Raw genomic sequence first — 21,936 nt, 5'->3', positions numbered from 1 at the left:
CTTTCCTTGCCAGTGAAACCATCATTTAATAAATTATGAAACAATTGTTCATTTACCACTTACAACTTGTTCTTAGTGTACTAGTGAGTATGGGATCTGTCTGTGGACTTCAGCATCTAACACGGTGTGGGAAGACAGTCCAGAATTGCTGGATTCACCATGTCCAGTGTTTCCAAAATCCTTCAGATAGCAGTTCTCCCTCTTCTTATTTTGGTGCCCAACCACTTTAATGCATGCTTTCTATACATCAGATACTGTTCCTTGCTCAAGTGTCCTGCACACTCCATCCAGCCACTGTGTTCTGCATCTCATTCCCCTCACCTGTGCACCTCCTTCACCACACAGTCTCCACAGGGCTTCATCTAGGCTGTAATTTGGTTGTGGAATGTCTCCCCGAAGACTTAGGTGTACTGCATCAGAACATGTCCATTGTCTCTTACTTAGGAGTACTTCATCTATAGCCCATGAGACCTTTGGGGAGTTGTGGTATATCTTTAAGAGGCGGAGCCTACTGGGAGGAAGTTAGGTCATTGGGCACATGCCCTTAAAGAGGCATACTGGGCTCTGACCCTTCAGAACTTTTTCTCTTTCCTTCCTGTCTGCCCTGAAGTGAGCAGCTCACTCCACCACTCGCTATTGCTGCAATGTGTTGTCTCATCACAGCCTCCAAAGGGAGGAGCCAACTGGTCACGGCTCGAACCAAAGTAAACCTTTCCTGTTTTTAAGTTGATTTGTGTCCGTTATTTGTTACAGCATGGCAAAGATGCCTAACTGAGCTTCACTTTTTAATAACAATAGCTCATCTGAAGCACATGGTGCATGTTTCCAATTTCCAACATCCAATTTTGCTTTGTGAAAATGAAAAGAAGAATGTTTTCCTTCAGGAAAACAGAAAATTGAAACAATGAGCAGCAATAAAAAGTGGTCAGAGGACGTAAAGAAAAAGTGGAAAGAAATTCAAACGGACAGTAAACATCTGGGAAGAGGTCAGGTTTGAAAAGCTTTTTCTTTTTTTGTCTTTCATTCTCTCTTTTGTCCTTCTCTGTTTTTCAAATTGTCAATGATACATAAACCTAACCTAAAAAAATACAGCCTCTGAGATCTTTGACAGCCTCCCATAATTTAACATCAGGATCCATCTGTGTTATCTTTCCTCTAACTTACTTTCTTCACATCAAACAATACCGAGGAGGAAAAGCGTTCCACCATCTACTTTTCCTATTTGATTGTCGTTAATCATCAAAACAGAAGCAGAATCTTAACAATTGCAAGAATGGCACAATAGTAAGAGCAAGGAATTACTTGGCATTGACCAGGCCTGGGAGCTGTTCTGGTAGATGTACCGTGTGTTTAAACTTCATGTGACAATGAGGTGAGATGACTTAACAGGCAGAGGCACTTGCCACCAGCTTGGCAGAAGGAGAGAGCAGATTTCTGACACGTCATCCTCTGACTTTCATGTGTGCACCATTGCAGGGGCACACACACACACACACACACACACACACACACACACACACACACACAAATCAAGTAAAACAAACCAATTCTCATGAGACTTCTCTGTGTAATACATCTTGCCATGTTCTCCTTTTTATAAATTAAGGTAAGATGTGATTTGCCCAAAGTCATAGAGTCAATGTGTTTCCATGTATTTGTTTAAAAAAATCAGTTGCCAAAAAAATGGTAGTAAATACAGAAAATAGTGTGCGTTCTGATACATGTATATATGTACATGGGATAGTGATCAGAATGGGGTAATTATCATATCCATTTCTACAACTATATGTCAATTTTGTGGAAATGTCATTCAAAATTTTCTCTTCTAGCTATTTTGGAATCTAAATTACTGTTGACTATAGTCACCCTACTGTGTGATAGAGCCTTAGAATTTAGTCCTCCTATCTCTTGGTAACTTTGTCCCTGCCAATAAGAGGTTCCCCATCCCCACCCACTGGCTCCAGCCTCTGAAAGCCATTATTCTGCTTTCTACCTCTGAGAGCTAAGGCTTTTTACATTCCACATAATAGTGAAGTCATAAGATCCTTACCTTTCTGTGCCTGGATTATTTCACTTACATAATGTTCTCTATGTCTGCCCATGCTGTCACAAATCATAAGATAGCATTACCCAGTGACTGGATAATATCCATTATGCCTTGCTGAATTTTTGTTATCTCTACTGATGAGCACATAGATGTTTCCATGCTGCAGCTATTGTGAATAATGTGTCAGTGAAGATGGGAAAGTGCACAATTTCAACTACTTTGGATACACCCAGTAGTGGACTAAGTACCATCTATCCCCCCAGACTGTCCACCACTACCAAGGATACCATGTCTACTGCACACAGAGTCCTGGGTGGCCCTTAGGAGATTTTTTACCTATTCTTGATTCACTATATCAACCAAGCTTTGTGATAAGTAAGAGTTTAGGGGTGAGCTTGGCTCCTTAATTGCCATTTATAATATTTTATAGAAAGAAAGCACTGGATCCAAAAAGAACTGGGCTTCAAATGAAATTTCTCTATCTCTTATGTGAAAGTTGGGGTTTGATTATATATCTCATGAGGAAATTATTGCCAGAGAAAGATGTTTGTTTCTATCCAAAACAAATGTCTGGAAAATATTTGGCCTTTGAATAAACTCAGGCCGCCCATCTTCAGCCAGGAGTTTACTCTGAGGGCTCGTCATCAAACACTCATAGTATGAAGGAAGGTCTTACCAAATGCTAATGTCCACTCACAGACATGGTTCTGGAAGCTGTAGAGTTTTCACATGAGCACACACATGCTTCTGGAAGACAGTCTTTTCTGGCTGGCAGTCTCAAAGAAGAGGCAGAAAACCATGACACCTGATCCAGAAGTAGACACTGTGTTCTCTGAAGGTAAAGTAGTATGGGAGGGAAGAGGAGCTGGGGTAAAGAAAACTGTGATCTGCATAATTGTTATTGTCTTAACATATAGTCTAATCAATACACAGGTCAGTCTGCTGGACACAGACCACACAGTCAACAGCTTGCAACAGTTGCTAATCGAGCTGTGACAATCTGACTTCTAATTGCAACACACAGATTCTAGCTTTGCTTCCTTTTACTTTTCAAGTCATAAACCTGCTGAGGCAGCTTCTGATTACATAAGGACAACACAGCTACACCAGCAGTCACCTTAGGAAAGTCCACATTTGATTATATGGCTTTCTCCTCATTTAGTAAGAAACAGTGCAATATTCAGAGGTAAAAGAAGAAATATCTCCCCCTGAAAATCTCTTCCCCAGGAAAAATTAAAGACAACAGCTTAACTATTTATTGTAAAAATGTTTATTTAAAAATAGTAATCAGTGATAACAAACCATAAGAATACTGCCCCCATTGTAGCAAAATGGAAATCTTCTAATTAATGACTGATCAGAGCTAGTTTCTTCATCGTGATGGCCACTGGCCATCTGTGGCTTTTGAGCTCTAAAAATATGGCTGATCCAGCCGAGATGCACTAGGGATATAAAATACATAGCAGATTTTAATAATTAGTGTAAAAATGCAAAATGGTAGCAGAATTTTCATATTCCTGACATGTTGCCCCAGTGAGCTTTAATTGTCAATGTGACACAGCCTGGAGTCATCCACAAAGAAAGCCTCAATCAAGGATTTGCCTAGTTCAGGTTGGTGTGTGAGTAGCTATAGCGAATATTCTTGATCAGTAGTTGATGCCAAGTCCCAGTCTACTGTGGGTTGCTCCATCCATAGGCAGCTGGTCTAGGCCAGTAAAAGAAAGCTAGGTAAGAATGAGAAAGAGGAGAAGCCAGCAATCATTATTCCATCATGTTTCTGCTTCAAGTTCCTGTCCTGACTTCCCTTGATGATGGGTTGTGGCCCGGAAGTATAAACCAAAGAAATCCTTTCCTGTCCTAAGTTGCTTTTGGTTGGAGTGTTTTATCACAGCAATAGCAACAGAAAGCGAGATAGAACACGTGTTGAATATACTGTGTTGGCTATATTGTATCATATAAAACACATCTTTAAGATTTATTTAATCTATCCTTTGTCTTTTCTTGCCTTGTTCCTCATTCCAGAAGGCTTTTCTCTGACGCTCTGAGACCTGGTTTGTCCATACTTTAGTCCAGTTCCACTGTGGGGGGGGGGAATACTGATAGAAAACTGGGGTTGAGAGAGACGAGGTCAGGGCATTTGATTCCTCTTCTACTCCACCTACTTTGGGTCCACATTTCCTGGAGAAGCTGAGGTCTCAGTACTATTTCACTCCTGCCTACAGTGGCCAAGATGCTGCACTACGGTACATAGTGGCCAAGCCTCAGTCTTGCCTCAAGAATACAAACAAAACAGAAAGCAGGACCATCCATGGAAGTACAAACTTGAGAGTTTGAGAGGTCAGAGGCAGCAGCAAAGTGTGTTCCTGGCTCCATCCTGGACGAAGTGCTCTGCCAAGCAGTAAGAAATGTAAACATTGACTGGACCACAAATATAGGTAAGACCATTACAGATGATCAACATTAACCCAGAGCCCTTATGTACTTGACACCCGAAGTACTTTACCAAATAACTAAAGCCATCACTTCCATATAATACTCACAATGCCCAAGGTATTTTAACTATACTAATTCATTCCATGCACTTTGAATGTACCTAATAGATGTTATTAGTCTTTATTTTTCTAGAGTTTAAAACTGCTATACAGGTTAGTCCATTTTTCATTTTGTCCAAGCTCCCACAGACAATAACTGGTGGAACTACAGACCACATTGTTTAGCCAGTACACCCTATACTCTCATAGCCTAGTTGACCTTCACAATGCCCTAGAGTGTTCCAAGAGACAGGGATTCGGAACAACTTCTGCAATTTTCCCAAGATCTTGGGGCTGCTCACTCTTACATAGTCTTTTCCCAAATAGTTCATGTCAAAGCCCCTTAATGCAAGGATAAAAGTCTTGGTAATGTGCCATTATTTCCTCCCTAACTCCTCAGCAAATTTGTCTGCAGACTTCAAGCCCGTGGTCTACCTTCTGCTCACCACCTTTGGCTCTACACTCCATTCCACGGTGCTAATTGGTTCCAACACTGTCTTCCTCCGTTCACTGCAATAAGACTAGATCTTTGACAATTGCTCAATTGCTCCTTTTTTTCTATCCCTACCTTCATACAGATGGATGGAACTAATCCTAACAGCTTCACAGGTCACTCTGGAGTATGGATAATCACATCACATTGACAGTCACCCAAGGTAAGAGTATTATTAGTACCACAAAGTCAAATGTGTGATCAGGGCTTCTTCTTCCTCCCTCCCTCATTCTTTCCTCTTTTCTCCCTCCCTCACTCCCTTGTTCCTTCCCTTCCTTCTGTCTTGTTTTAATCATTTCAGTGTGTGTGTGTGTGTGTGTGTGTGTGTGTGTGTGTGTAAGAGAGAGAAACAGAGAGAGAGAAAGAGAGGGAGAGATGTTAAGCATACCCCTAGACACTACTAAATGTCTCATCCTAATTTATGTCCACAAGTCACAAGTAGATATTTAGTCATGCTTTGGGAAAGCCACTGCAGAAGGATTTTCATTTGAGTTGTAACAGAAAAGCTCTTAGAAGTGGTTTGAACCATTACTGTTATGGCTAAAATTGATTGTCAACTTGACTGGTTGGTGAAACAAGGAGGAAGCACACTTATGGACATGTCAGTGAGGGTATCTCCTGAGGCAATTAACTAAGAGGGAAGCCTGCCACCCATGAATGTGGGTGTCAGGATTTCGTAGTCTAGGAGTCTACACAGAAAAACCATAGAGAGCAGAGGAAGCCAGCCAGTACAGGTGCTCTCTTTCTGCTTCTTGGCCTCCATGGTGGTGGTGCTTTCCTTCCTATACCCTGAAGCCTCTGAAACTGTTAACAAGCAAATCCCACTTCCTTGTCAGTCATTTGTGCCCACCAAAAGGGAAATGACTTAAACAATTCTGAAGGACATGTGAAAAGGATGGAATTCACACTAGAGAAGAACCCCTTTGAAAGATTCAAAGAGATCCGGAGTCAAATCCCTGATTCTGTAGATTTTTAGCAAACCCTCTAAGACCAAAATTCACTTTCACTCATCAACTAAATGAGGCTATGAAGTTTCTATTTTCAAACCAGATTGAACTACGATTTACGGTATTTAGTTGAAAGACCATAAAGTCGTAAGAGAGATCTAGGAACAAGGCCACCTATTTTCCAGCTTCAGGGACAGTGTTCACATTGAAGTCTCAGTAGAAGTCCTTGGAGTTTGCCTGGGTAAAGCCTGTGCAGCTCTACAAGGAGTTTTTCTCTCTCCCTATCATTCAGCTAAAAACCAGCATTCCTCTTGGTTCCTCCATTGATTCTTTTTATTTCAGGGCCCACTCACATTCATCTCTCCTTACTGCCCTGTCACAAGTAAGACTTGGATGCCCCATTTTTATGCTCTCCTCTTCTTCCAACAGCTAAACTTTATGACTTCCTACCCCAGTTTCATGTTATCTATGGTCTCTGAAAGTTCCTAAAAAGAATGAAGAAAGTCTTTAACCTTGACCAGCTCATCTATTAATCAAAAATTTCCCACTAGTCTTGCAAACCTTTATCCTGTTATCCATTTTCTATTCACCTCATATTGGCCCAACTGTCCTGGAAGTCATTATCTTCAAGATGCATCCAACTAATAACTGTCTCAGCACCTCTATGTGTGATACTGTCCTCGCCCCAACCTCCAGGGCCTCTTTGCCTCCCTCCATTAAAATATCATGTTTCCAGTGAGTTCCAATTCAGATCTCTCACCCTTATGATTGGCTTAGTTTGATATTGTATGAAACAAAGCATTTGAGCCAAAAGAGTATATTTCTTTGGCTAGAAAGACAGGGCTGACCTGTAGAGCTGAAACCATTCACTCCAGCCTAGTCTCATGAGAAATTAGAGTCAGAGGGACCAGTGACTCAGGAGTTACCCCCTCCATCTCTGGAGTCTTAAGGCCCCCAGTAATCTGCTTCAGTTTTTGCTCCTACCTCACTTGTTCTTACTTTCATCATGCTACCTGAATGTGCTGTATCCCTGATGGCTTGTCTGCCCCAACAATTTCAGGGACCAATAGAAACTGATACATTATCAAGATGTCCCAATTCCAAATCCATTGGAAGGAGAAGCCAGTTGGCTTAGCTAAGCCAATGTGTTGATTCCTTCTGGGTCTGATGCCCACCTGGTTAAGGCATGTGATTCCAGGGTCCCTTAGCCATTCCTTCCAGTAGTGTAAAAAAAATCTGCCTCTGGAGAGAAGATTCATGACGCGAGAAGTGATTGTTATCTCCAATACTAATCAAGCCCACAGAGTGATGTGAACATCCCTTCCCTTACATATGACATTTGCATACTATTGTCTCAACTTGTCTTCACCCCTCACTTCCCCCTCTAGTCTATAGAGAAAATGCATTGGATTGTATGTGTAAGGAACACCATCGTAGTCTGGTTTCAAGAAAGAAGCAGACTCTGAGATATTCTTTAAAAGGCAGGATTATTGATAAAGAATATCCTTGGCATTGGTATTTAAGCAAGAGAAAAGAATTAAGAGGGATTAGATAAGGGAAACAATGAGGTATACTAAAGACCACCAACAGGCTCCCCCTAAATTTCAAGAGGTTATGTAAGCTTTGGCATTGTCCTAGTCAGCTAGGATACACACTGTCCATCCACTAGTCACTATAAACATTGAGCTTCCCAGGAAGGACATGCATTTGTGTGAGGCTTCTACAGCTGAGGAAGTTGAGAGGGGTGCTAAGAACTGGGCCTGTCCCGATTCATTTTTTTTTTTTTTTTTGGTTTTTTTTACAAGACAGGGTTTCTCTGTATTGTTTCGGAGGCTATCAGTCCAGCCCGGCCTCGAACTCACAGAGATCCGCCTGCCTCTGCCTCCCGAGTGCTGGGATTCGTTTTTATTGTCAACTTACAATCTAGAGTCACCTGGGAAGAGAAATCAATTGAAGAATTGCCTAGGTTAGATTGGCCTGTGGGTATTTCTATGAGGTGCTGTCATGATTGCTCAGCTGGGTCTATCCCACTGTAGGCAAATGGCCCTAGGATGCCTAAGAAAGCTAGATGAGCATATCCTGTGAGGGAACCCCTAAGCAGTGTCCAGCTGTGATTTCTACTTGAGTTCCTGCTCTGACTTCCTTCAACAATATGGTCTGGAAGTCTGAGATGAAATAAACCCTTTCTTCCCCTAAGCTGCTTTTGGCCAGTGTTTAAACTCACCATCAGAAAAGCAAACTGGCAAAGCAACTGCGGCAGCCCGTCTTTAATTGGAGCTGGATGCTGCAAATGATCCCAGGCCAACTGAAGCCACCATATACCTCCAACAATACATGTGCTTGCATCTGTGTTAGCTGTTTCAAGGGCAGAAAGGCTGAGCATGATTATTGAATGGAGGATTGGATGCACTGCTATGAAACACTGGCTAGAAAAGATGATACTCAGAAAGTAGGAGAATTCAGCTTTATTGGTGCGGGCCTTGACTAAAGCTTGGACTTTGAAAAGGAATGCAGCCTCGAATAACAGTTTGTTCCAACTTTTACAGATAACAGTGTTAAAAAATCCCCATCCACATGACCATCTTGTGGTGGTTTTTGAGTTCTATGACCACCAAAGAGAAATTTCTATCACAGTTAGACATATTTACAGAAACAAACATGGCAGGTGGCAGGTAACACATCCCATAGTAAGCCAACAAAGAGCTGTGATTATCTTTTTTTTTTTTTTTTTTTTTTTTTTTTTGGTTTTTTCAAGACAGGGTTTCTCTGTATTGTTTTGGAGGCTGTCCTGGAACTAGCTCTGTAGACCAGGATGGCCTCGAACTCACAGAGATCCACCTGCCTCTGCCTCCCGAGTGCTGGGATTAAAGGCGTGCGCCACCAACGCCCGGCGAGCTGTGATTATCTTAAAGCAGTTTTTTGTAAGCATTTGCCTTCCCCAAGATAAGATGAGGGGGCTCTAACAAGCTAGCAGAACTCAGCAGACTTAACTATTATAGAGGTAAACTTTGATTTACTGTAGTCCTGCATAATTCTATAGTTTCTAGGCAAATATTATGTAATACAGACTAGTAATTTCATCTTGTTAGATGCATATGTAAGGGTAATATATATATATATATATATATATATTCCCCCTTTAGAATAAATATACACAAGTCATTTTTCTAGAGACCCTGACCTAGAAGAAGCTCAAATTTGGTGATTTGGTGACATCTCATAAATAGATAGATGAAATCTCATAGATAGATAGATAGATAGATAGATAGATAGATAGATATTTTATGCATGTATGTATGTATTGGCAGGGTCACATGTAGCATAAGCCGGCCTCAACTCACTATGTATCTGATTGATGCTGGCCTTGAACTCCTGGCCATTCTACCTGCACTTTCTAATTCTAGGATTACAGGCACATGCTGCTATACCAGCACTCCCTACCCCCAAATAATGTTAACCTAACAATTGGAAATTAGAGATGCTTCATCTGACACTTGAGAAAATTTTAAATAATTTACAGAGCGTCTCTCCCTGAGACTGCATCAAATAAATCCCATGCACGTCTGTCCCTAACACTGTGTGACCCAGAAAAGACAACAACTGGGGCTCAAGTTGTTCATATATCTGCACCTTGAGCCACACTTCCATTGTGCCCAAATGCTTCCCATTGTTTGCCAGGAGCAAACACTTTAGCCTCTTCTCTGGGCCCAAAGCTGGAGAAGACTGTGCATGTTCTGGACATGGGCTCCAGGACATTTGCTTTGGGGAGCACAGACACCCCAGGAGCCTAACATCCTGTCTAGATGAAGCTGCTCAGATTTGACTACATCTTACATGGCTGTCCTTCCTTGATTCATGGGCAGGAGCCTGGACTGAGGCAACTGAAGCATGTGTGTCTGGAATGGGCAGCTTAGTAAAGGAATCCTGTGCACAGTCTGTAGGGACCAGAGTTTAATCCTCACCCCACTCTGCCAAACACAGGTGTGCACTTGAGTTAATTCTGAGTGTTCTCTAAGTTGCACAGAATGCCTCAATATGTACCCTCTCTTAAATTTTCTTTCTTTGCTCCTAAGTAGTGTACTAAGACATCTACTTTTCTGTCTTTGCTGGCCAAAGTTTACTGAGACTTTGAATATGCAAATTTATGTAATTAACTCAACTTGGGAACCTATCAACCACTGATTCTTTAAATTCCACTGGAAATATAATTAAATTGAAGGATTTTAGCATGCATCTGAAGTCATGCTCCAGCTGTGATTGTTATTGGGATAGGAAAAGGGTAGCTCTCCCTGATTTGGAACAAATCTCTGTTTCTCCCAACAGATACATAGTTCTTACAGCATTCTCTTGCCTCCAAATGGTCATTTTCTTACTTTGCAACAACCTCTCCAGTTATCTTTATCCACAGATCCAATCAAAGGGAGCACCCCCCACCTCTTTCTTGCTCAGATACCCAGCAAGTATATCTGTAAGATGTTTCCATGCAAACATGGAAACATTTTGAAATAACCTGAAGGAGACTGACAGTCTGCCAGAAGCCGGATATATGTTCAACCCAGAACAGAATCTTGGGTCCCCCCCAATGAAGGCACAGTGGGCTATTTATTCTGTTTCTGAGTGTTCTGTTTCCTAAGGCCCTTGCACAAATCTGTAGAATCATAGGCCCTTAAGACAATTAGGGATCCGAGAATTTGATAGAGCTGACTGAAAAGAGTAGACTGCATTCCATCAAGTCAGCATCCTAGAGACCCTAAATCCCTTTGCATCTTCATTCTGAACCATTACCAAAGCATCTGGTAAACCAAAACTCAAAAGGGCAGGACAGAGTAAGTACATGGGCCACATGCTGGCTAATCCCCGGCTGGTAAAGACCAAACCCAATCTTAAACAGAGTAAGGATTTTCAGTAACCATGACCACAAGATCAGGAAGTCCTGATCCTCTGGGAATATGGGTTCATCCTTAGAACAGACACAGATACCCACAGGCAGCCTATGGCCACTGTTTTAGAGCCCTGCCCCTTGTGAAATGAGCTGAGCCTTTCAGTCTGTCTGACCCCATAGGGTCAGGATAATTTTCCAACAAATGTGAACATGGAAGCAATCTGTGAACTCAGGGAAGCAGAGGCCAGTCGGTGCTGCTGATGCATTGCCTCCTCCTTGGAGAAGAGCCTGGGCTATGGTGATGTTCATTGTTCAGCAACATCAAGTCTCTGGAGCTTGTTTTCTTGTGCTCTTGTCTCATTGGTTAACAAGATTCAGTCCACGCATCTCCATGAGGTCTTTTGTAAATATTTTGAAAACAGATGCTGCTAAATCAATCTCGAAGCTTCATTATAAGCTCTTGGTTTTGTAGCAATTGCACCACTTGATTCAATGAGAGAGAGAAGGAAAGGAGGGAGGAAGGAGGAGAAGATATGGTGGAGTGGAAAGAGGAAGTGTACATGTATGTCCTCCGAGTGACATTGTTGGTTACCGAGCTGATAACCAAATGCATTTTATTTTTATTTTACTGGATAAAACAATAGTACTTATTAGAATGGCATTGTTTTCATTAATTACACTATAATATAATTATAATGGTGAATTCATTAGCTCAGGGCTTTTTGGCTGACTTTCGATTTCACTGAATCACTTTTATTTATAATCACAAATCTTCACACCTTCTGGAATGTGAACTCTGTGAGCATGTTTACTATGGAATAATCATTTGAACACTGTTAAAAACATGAAATAAAGATGCTATCTGTGACAAGATTATTCTTAGCAATGAAAGCATTGTACCTTATCACCTGTTCAAGACATGCTTTCCTATAAAATGTTGCTGATCCAATAGCTGCATAAATTTAAAATATGATGGTTGTATATTCTCATTGTCTTAATTCATACATTATAAGAATTTAAAATGTATTCATGAGGTTCATTTTGTTTTGAAAGTTTAGTTTGTATGCATGTATGTAGAGAAGGTATAATTACTTACTTTCCTTTTTGCCTCAGTGTCAATGGAAATTATGAATGATCAATTGATGTAATTGGAACAAGCAAGCATTCATTGATCCTTCAGGGTTACCAACCAGGCCTTTCTATGTGAGGAAAAAATGGTTCTGTATTCTAATGTTATTTAAAAACTTCTTATGCTGAATTTAAAAAACCATAGTTTGTTTCTTTTTTATTATTCCTAACATTTTTAGAAATGTGTCTAACTAGTATGGCCTATGTGCACAAGGATGTGGGGCCATCCACTATAGCATGGCTGTCTTAGTCCCTACTCTATTGCTGTGAAGAGATACCATGTCCAAGACAACTCATATAAAAGAAAGCATTTAACTGGGGCCTTGCTCACCATTTCAGAAGATTAGTCCCTGATCCTTATGGCAGAAAGCATGACAGCAGGCAAGCATGAGGTTGAAAGCTTACATCTTGTTCTGCAGATAAGCAAGCAGAGAGAGAGAGAGAGAGAGAGAGAGAGAGAGAGAGAGAGAGAGAGAGAGAGAGAGAGAGAGAGAGAGAGAGAGAGAGAGACTGGGACCTGCATGAGATTTGGAAACCTCAAATCCCTCCCCCAATTACAGACCTCCTCCAACAAGGCCACAACTCTTAATCCTTTCCAAACAGTTCTACCTTGTGGAGTTCAAGCATTTAAATATCTGAGCCTATGGGGACCATTCTCATACAAACCATCATAATGGACAATCTACCACTGTCTATACTCCCAAAGGAAAAAAAATCTCTTTCTCCCCAGTGTCTGTCAATGGCTTCTCAACTAGAAGTGGGGCCCCATGAGCCCTTTCTCCATCCATGCTGAAATTTTGACTGTCTTGATTTTATGTAAGTGTTTTTCAGGTTACCATAGTTTTAATGAATTTCTAAGCATAATGGTCACGCCATGTCCCACAGCACTCCCCTCCATTCTCTAGCTCTTACACCCCCCTTCAATATTCCCTGGGCCATGTGGGGAGGAGGAGATGATGCAGATGTCCCATTTAGAGCTACACACTCACAGTCATTCATCCTCAGCACTTGATGAGCTGTGAATCTCTACATTAACCACTTCCCACTGCAAAAATAAGCTTCTCTAACCAAAGTTGAGAGCATCACAAATCTATGTTTAAACAAAAATATCTAGAAGGCATTTTGAAAACATAAGCATTTAACACAACCACAATAGCAGATTCCTTCCTAAGGCATTGTCCCATAGTGGGCTTCAGTTCAAGTTTACAGTACCAACCATGAATTCTTTCCTCATATCCAACCATAATGCCATTAGTTACTCCTTTAGCAGTCATGCCACTAGTACACCAGTGGGTACACTTTGCCCGGCAGGTTGGTATTGTAGTATACAGGGGCCAGTGTCGGGTAAGACCATTGGCATATTTTCTCCCCTGGCAGACTAACTAGCACCTTCTGTCTCTTTGAAAGACAGCCAGCCAGGAGTAAGTTCCCTATTCAGTTCCAGATTTATTTCTCTGTGTTCTACAGCACAAGCGTGTGGCATCTTCAGCATTAGACTTTTGCCATCTAGTTATAATCAGCAGCCAAGAACAGGGGCAATGGCCTATGTTGTTTGGGAGGTATCTCATGCCTGGCACTGAGATTTTAATTAATAACACCTGTCTTATGAAGTAGCACTGCACACCAATATAGGGTGCAGAGGATGGCTTTTAAACACAGGGTTCTGGCTTGTTAAAGCAGTTCTACTGTCTTTTTGCACAAATAACTAGTGCTATCTCTGGGAACTGCACTATTCTGGTGAGTTTAGGGATATTGACAGCCCCACACCACATCAACACCGTGTGACACGAGACAAGTTGATACACACATTCCTAAGTTTGTCATGTCACTAACTCCAGGAAAAGCACTGGAAAGAATTAAACTTCTATGGTTCTTCGGATAATACTAAAGACACTGGATGGCATATGGATGGCTTTTGAAGAAACTACTTGTAGAGACTGTACTCATTTCCTTGCCATGTGTAAAAGGATTTATCATCACTACACTGCTTTTTAATGGCCTATTGTTTATGAGACTTGGGTCTACACACAAGCTACCGACTATGGACTTAAAACAGAGACAAAAAATGCTATGTGGGGCTGCAGAAATAGTTCAGAGAGTTAGGAACACTTGTTGATTTACCAAGGGACCTAGATTTTGTTGTTTTTGGTATTCATATGGAGAACTCCAACTGCCTATAAGTGATACCTTGACCTCTGCAGGCACCAGGCATGCATGCAAATGCAGGCAGAACACCTATACACATAAAATAAAATAATGAATCTTTAAAAAATTACAGTAAATAAGGAAATACAATAATTAAATTATTTACTTAACACTATTGTTTAAAACTGCAGCAATGATCTATATCTTGGTACAAAAAATGAAATGAGCATTGCCTTGAAGGTTTATTTAATAACGCATGACCAGCCCTGAAATTATATATATATCAGCCACACTAAACAGACTCAGCAGTTTGTATTTATCTATTTATGTGGATATGTGTATGTGTAGCAATAATAATTCGTGAAACAGAGGCCATGAATTTGAGGAAAGCTGCAGGAGAGGGATGGGAGAAGTTGGAAGGAGGAGACAGCGGGGTGTGGGGGAGTGGGGGCGGGGCAAATGATACTTATGTCTTAGTTTCAAAAGATTGGAGAGATATTAATAAAATTTAAAGCATTGCAAGTATGTCAAGACTTCAGTACTTAATTTTTGTTTTTCCTGTAAAGAGGGCAACTACTCCTTCTGCAAAAGTTATCAGGGATCCCATCAACTTCTGCATGTCTGCCAACAGACTTACTAATGCTCAAGTAGCCCCCAGTCTTCTGGAAACTTAGCCTCCAAGCCACTGCTACCCAGGCAAGAAAGCTTCTGTCACCCTCAAAGGCCCCTCTCCTTCTACGTCATTATTAATATAATCAGATAGGCAAAGCAATGTTTTGTGTTGCTTTTCTCTGTTATTGTCATATAACAGAAACATTAAAGACACAGTAGAAAGCCCTGCACTACAGCTGCAAGCCCCACCCTTCCCAGGCCAGGTGCTGTCTGGTAGAATTTGTCTTTAGTTTTGGCCATGAGCGGAGTCAGTGAGCCAGACTTCCTTTAGAGAATGGTGTCCTTGGCTCACAGATGTGTGTTAAATCCATTCTCAATTTTGTAATTCCATCCACTGCCCCATCCCTCATCCCTCTTCCTCTCTTCCTGCTCACATGCATACAGTCTTATTACTATGTGATTCGAAGAGTTTGCTGTCATTCAAGACAAATTTGGTTTGTTATTCTTTAAAGGAGATTTAGTTGGATTTCATTCTTTGCTTGTGCCATTTCTTGTTTCTAATATAACACTACTACCAACATTCTTCTTTCTTTCCTTCCTTCTTTCCTTCTTTCCTTTCAAATATTAGCTACTTTTCCCGTTACTATGATAAAATACCATGACTAAAGCATGATTTAAAAGAAGGAAACATTTATTAGAGATCCCAGTCCAACTCAGCAGGGTGGTTATGGGGGCGGAGCCAGAAACAGCTAATGTCCTGGCATCCACGATCAGCAATCAGAGAGGGTAAATTCTTCTGCTCAGCTTGCTTTACCCTTGTAGTGTAGCACTGATTACTGTAAGTTGTGTCTTCTCACTTCACCTAACCTAATCTAGAAAACTCCTGTCAAACACACCCTAAGGCTTTTCCTCTTCAGTGATGCTAGGTCCTGTCAAATTGGCAATCAATGTAAGCATGAAACTTAGTAAGCCTTATACTTTTCAGGGTGCATATTCAAGGTGGTCCATCAGATTTCCTGTCTTTAAACCACACAAAGACCTTTGATTTTGCAATATAAGTGACACTGCTGAGAACTCACTCAAAATACATTTGAAACAACAAGTTCCCATGAAGAGATCTTCCCAATTCCCCGTTCTTGCATCTCAGTGGTTTCCCACACCCACAACATGGGACCTCAACACAGGAAGTCAGTGTTGCTCTGGTTTGCTTCCCTGCCACTTTGACAGAACACCATGTCCAAGAGCATCTTGGGGAGAGTTTCTCTTACAGGTTACAGCCCATCGTTGAAGGGGACCAAGGTGGGAGCTTAAAGTGAAACCTTGGTGGGATATGGCTTACTGGCTTGTTTCCTCTGGCTTGCTCTCTAGCTTTCTTATACAGACAGCCCAGGTCCACTTGCTTGGGGATGGCACCACCCACAGTGGGCTGGGATCCCCTACATCAATTAGCAACCAAGAAAATGCCACACAGCATTCAAATATTGCTTCTGCGCTTCTCATTCTCTGGTTGCCCATTCTCCTGCCTGCTGCCCTGAATATTCTTGACTTCCTGGTCTACATTGTGGTTCTGTCAATGTAAGTTCTTCTTCCATGGGGCTGAAAATGGGTTGGAAACATGGGTGGTCCTACAGAATATCACTCCATCTGCTTTTCCTGGGAGCACAGTGACTTCTAGACTACTTTACTGAGACTATCAAACAATGCCCATAAATTCAGAGTTCCGCCCATTTTGATAACAATAATGTTTGGAGTTCTCAAAAAACACATTTGGATAGCTGAAAACCACATACTTTGCTCTACTAGGTATGTGCAACTAAGAAATAAGAGTTTTTCATTTTCATGAACTTGGACCCCACCTTGTGGGTCCTAGCTGTATTAAAGAAGCCTCAATTCCAGCTCTCCACCCTATCTGAAGCCACAAGCACATTCTCTTCCCTCTAACTTTACCAGGGCAATAGAACCTTAGACCCAGTTCAGATCCTGTGCCCAATTCTAAAGGCCCAATCCTGTCACAAGTATGCCAGTGGTTGCTGGTGGTGGGATTGGTATTGTGTATGGGCTTCCTTGTGTTTGTGATTTTGGGGAGTTCTGTTTGCTTCTTTCCAGGAGCTTTATTATGGGTTGCATTACGCATTTCTACAGTGTTTAGCAATGGAAGAAAAATGGCGTTGGGTGACTCCCATAAGATATAACAACCACATTCTGAGAGCACTTTCATCCTGCCCTCCCCCGCAACCACTCTTAACCTTCACTTAAACTATTTATGCTCGGTCTCATCACTACCAGGTTTTCCCTTAGAAATTCAGAGGAAGCACAGCTCTGTCAAGACTAAGGACCACCCCCCCCACTCCTATCATAGTTATCATCAGCTGTCAACTCAACACACACTTAGAGCTCTCTGGGAAAAGGGAACCTCAACTGAAGAATGGTCTCTATCGTGCTAGCTTGTGAGTATATCTGTGATGTATTTTCTTAGTAGCTAGTTCATGTAGGGGAGCCCAGTCCACTATGGGTGGTGCCATCCCCAAGCAAGTGGACCTGGGCTGTTCGTATAAGAAAGCTAGAGAGCAAGCCAGAGAAAGCAAGCCAGTAAGCCATATCCCTCTGAGGCTTCACATTAAGCTCCTATCTTGAGCTCCGACCTTGGTCCCCTTCAACGATGGGCTGTAACCTGTAAGAGAAACTCTCCCCAAGATGCTCTTAGACATGGTATTCTGTCAAAGTGGCAGCGAAGCAAACCAGAGCAAAACTGGCTCCCTGTGTTGAGATCCCATGTTGTGGGTGTGGGAAACCACTGAGATGCAAAAACAGGGAATTGGGAAGATCTCTTCATGGGAACTTGTTGTTTCAAATGCATTTTGAGTCTTCCATGGAGTCAATTATATTGCAAAAACTAAGAAAGCATGCTAGTTTGAAATGAGTCTGTGAATTGATCTTTGAAGAAAATGACCACATTGATGAAGGAACCAATTTGCCTGCTTTGCTATCTTTGGATGGGGGCGGGGGTGCTACCTTGAGGTTAGCTCTCTTTATCAAGAGGAAGGAAGCAGAAAGCAGTGAGGGCTGACACAAAGGCCTCAAGTGCTCTTCCTGCCCATACATACATTCTCCATGTTGTCTCCAGTTTTCAAAGGAAATCTTTCTACTTGTTCTCCTGTTGGTGTCATTTCCTCTCAGCTACTTTTCATTCTGTACCTTGAAGACAGGATCTCCAAAAGGTTTGTGCTATGTGTGTCTTTGTATTTTTTTTAAGATGCCCACAGGCCGGAAGTGACCAGCGACCCCCTGTTCTGTCCTGTGTCCCAGAGACACAATATGCAACGGCTCTTCTAAAAGTCTGCTTTCTTTCATTTGAACAATTTAAATCGCTTCTTTCAGCCATGCTGATTTGGACTACTAAGGCTAAGTGAGACTGACAGATGTTCACAGTTGTTCCAGCTGCTGCGGCACACTGGTTACCTGAGAGACAGTGTGAAAACAAACACGGAAATTGTGAAGACGCTGACACTCTACCACTGGCTTCCTGACAAACAGTAGATAAACGGAAAAGAGAGAAGCAGCAAGAGAGACAGCGGGAAAGAGAGGCCAGTCGTTACCCACAGTTCACGCACAGAGAGCTCTGCCCTTCCTGTAAGCAGTTTGATTTATAGCCTGTGATATTACATGCAAGAGCGCCCACAACCCAAAGTGTTTTGTGAGTTGACCTGTGAAAATAAGCCTGTTAACCCCAATCAACCTCCCATTATCCTGGAGTGCCTGAAATTTAGCAAGCAAAGGGTGACAGAGGTCTCTGCAGCTCCCCAGCTAACCATTGTCTTTGCCAATCTGTGTCTTTGCCCGGGGAAATTAGCATCAGAGTACAGTGGTGGGGGAAGGCGTTTATCTTTTAATGAGAAAACGGAGGATTGTTTTCAGTTTTAATTGCTGCAGCTAATTAAGGCCTAGGGCTCTTATGCAGACCTGGACCCCTAGGCTTCACCCCAGCTGTGGGTAAATCGCCTGCCCCAACTTCCTGCAGTAATTAGTAAGGTCTTCTATTCAGATGGAGTACTTTATTACAGAAGCTGATTATGAAGTCTGTAGATGGCTCACTGTGCCGCAGGCTGGGGGGTTTTCCTGGGCTTTCAGGGGAGAATTCTAAAAGTGAGTGTGGCTTCAACCTTTGGAGGGAAAAATGGGAATTGGCACATGACATGGCTGGTCAGATGTTAAAATATCCATGGAAAATGGAGATATCTTAAACTCACACCGAGAAAGCCCAGCAAGCAAAGCTTCTTTTCAACTGAGGTTTGGAGAGGCTGATGGAGAAAAGCACAGACCGCTACTAACCTGCACCAGGGATTGTTACAAAGACACTGGGTGGGTCTCACAACCCCAGCTGAGGCAGGCCGCTATGCCTGGCACTCTGATAGGGGTGGACTAGAAGTTCTACAGTGCTAGAGCATTCTTGGGAGCAGTGTCCACTTATTTCCCTGCAATGTTATGCTCATTCCTGTGTTCTTATAAGTTCTACAGTGCTAGAGCATTCTTGGGAGCAGTGTCCACTTATTTCCCTGCAATGTTATGCTCATTCCTGTGTTCTTATAAGTTCTACAGTGCTAGAGCATTCTTGGGAGCAGTGTCCACTTATTTCCCTGCAATGTTATGCTCATTCCTGTGTTCTTATAAGTCTGTGTTTGTTTTTTGTAAAAATAAAATAAAACATGGTTTGGGTGGGTATAGGATGGTTGAACTGGGAAATACTGGCCCCTTATGACATTTTAAAAGTGTCGTTACATTGCTTATTTTAAAGTACTTCATTAACAGGAATTTGGGAGACACTGTTCCTTTTGTGTTCATGTGTGCAGGGATGCATTTGTGCGCACATCTGTGTGGAAGCCAGAGGTCACTTCCTCAGATACCATTCACCTTAGAATGTTTTGAGGCAGGATTTCTTGCTAGCCTGAAGCTCATCAGGTTGGCTAGTCTAACTGGTCCAAGAGCTCCAGGGATGTGCCAGTCTCTAATCTCCCCAGCCCTGAGATTATGCTACCGCATAATGCTTTTATTAACTGATATGTCTCCCCAGCTCTGACATTATTTCTCCCTTAAACGTGGATTCACTCTTTCTCAACTCTCTCTGGAAGCAAAAATAGGATAGTAGATATTAATATATGAGGCAGCTTGTTTGACTTGATATGTGACTATACTGAATTTTTCTAGCCACAAATAAATAAATTATAAACGGTGTATGATATGTCTGTCCTTGATATTTCCTAGATTTGCAGCAAGAGTAAGGCTCCCTCCCCCTTAGCACCCACTCTCTCCACCCGTTGTTCATGCGCAAAACCTTCCCGTGTGCACCTAGCACACCACAACCTCCCCTGAGGACAACCCAGGGATGGCATTGGTGTGGGCACAGATCTTACTAGACAGCTAGTTCCCACAGTCAGGAACCTGGAACTTTCTGAGATGGAGTGCGGGTGTGCTTTATTTAGGTGGACATGGACTTCTGGCCCTGGGGACTCCTGACTCTGTGACAGTGATCTCAGAGGAGCAGAGAAAGATCCGCATGTCTCAGGACTCATCACAAAGTCATCGGTGCCCAGCGCTGTGGTCAATACTGGTACTTGATTTTAAAAATGATGTCCTGTGGGTGTTCACACACTCTTTTCTCAAGTCCTTTTTTTATTTCTTACAATGTCCTTTCCATTATGTTTGGCACCAAGGGTTTCTTATGCAAAATGAAGTTATTTGTTTTGAAATAAGCATACTAGAATATAATGAAATAATGTTTCTATAGTGCTAGTCATATATTCACTGGCTAAGAATTTTGCTTCAGGTTTTTCTCAGGATATATGTAAGAAGTGTATGTGTGTATGTGTGTATGTGTGTGTGTGTGTATGAGTATATATCTGTGTATTTGTCTGTATATGACTGATTGTGTGTCTGTGTATGTGTTTGTATGTATCTGTATATGTGTATATATGTATGTGTCTGTGTGTGAGTATCTGTGTGTGAGAGAATGTGTATATGGTTATGTGTGTATGTGTGTATATGCATGTGTGTGTATGTGTGTGAGGGTATGTGTATGTGCCCCTGTGTGTGTGCATGTGTGTGTGTGTGTGTATGAGGGCATTTGTATGTTCCTGTGTGTGTATGTGTGTGTGAGTGAATATATATGTGTATATGACTCTGTGTATGTATGTGTGTGTGGCTGTGTATATATACCTCTATGTGTGTTTGTATGTGTGTGTGTACATGTCAGAGAGTTTAAGGAATGATTTCTTTTTATGGATAAAAAAAATCAAGTTCAGGACCGGTAAGTCTCCTGATCAAGGGAGCTATGCTGCAGCAGGGATTGATGCAAAGTGCTCAGCCATCCAATTGCCAAGAGAATTGATCAGTTCACAAAAGGTTTCTGACTGTGTGAATGTCATGACTAATCTAACATCGTACACAAACTTTGCCATTTGAGAGGCTGGGTCTAAAATCTGTTTTGCTATTACAACTGTCTTCAAATCAGCCAAATAGAAATCAAGGCTTTGCCAAGGCTTCAGACTCTGTCTTTCTGAATCTAGCTATCCTATACACTCAAAGGAGTCTTTGCCTGAGAATTTGTAACATCAGTTGGCTGAAGCCTCCAACTCCTGTAAACACTCTTGCAAGCCAGTCTAGGGTATACAAAAGAGAACTTGACTTTCAAATTCAAGTGCTGTAGCTTGGCAAGATTGCAACAAAGGACTGATAAATAAATAAATCTAGCTTCCCAATGGTCCAGGCAATACTCTTCATTGAAAAGTGAATAAAACTAGAAGAAATTGTTGCCAGACTTAGCACATAATATATAAGTGTACTATATTAAGAAACTGCTTTAGGAAACACTTTAAATCAATAATCTCCTTCTTGTCAAACATAGAAGAATGTCCTTCCAAACAGAGAAACCCTCTTCAAAGCTTCAATAGCACATCCTAACTCAGGGGAAGGGGGAAGGCAGACAGTAGGAAAAGAAAACTCAACTCAAAAGGTGCAGGCCATCACCCCACCCCCATCTGACCATATCCACCAGGGCAGGGGAGGTTCATGTAAGCCTCAACCAAAACAAAATAAGAAACATGCTTCTTCAGGATGGGGAATGTTTTAGTTATAATTGCCTGACCTTCACCTCTCAA

At 41.8% G+C, this 21,936-nt stretch overlaps 1 long non-coding RNA gene across 1 annotated transcript; it reads left to right on the top strand.

Moving 5' to 3' along the window:
* The first annotated feature begins 17,854 nt into the window (after positions 1–17,854).
* Positions 17,855–20,642, top strand: LOC110340456. Its single transcript, XR_002382274.2, has 3 exons — positions 17,855–18,003; positions 18,164–18,415; positions 20,263–20,642. It is a non-coding gene; the product is annotated as an uncharacterized LOC110340456 (long non-coding RNA).
* The last annotated feature ends 1,294 nt before the right edge of the window (positions 20,643–21,936 follow it).

Source organism: Mesocricetus auratus, unplaced genomic scaffold, assembly GCF_017639785.1.
Source record: "Mesocricetus auratus isolate SY011 unplaced genomic scaffold, BCM_Maur_2.0 Super-Scaffold_100007, whole genome shotgun sequence".
Lineage (NCBI taxonomy): Eukaryota > Metazoa > Chordata > Mammalia > Rodentia > Cricetidae > Mesocricetus > Mesocricetus auratus.
Note: the sequence above shows the minus strand (reverse complement) of the source record. Positions and strands in the feature narration are given on the sequence as shown.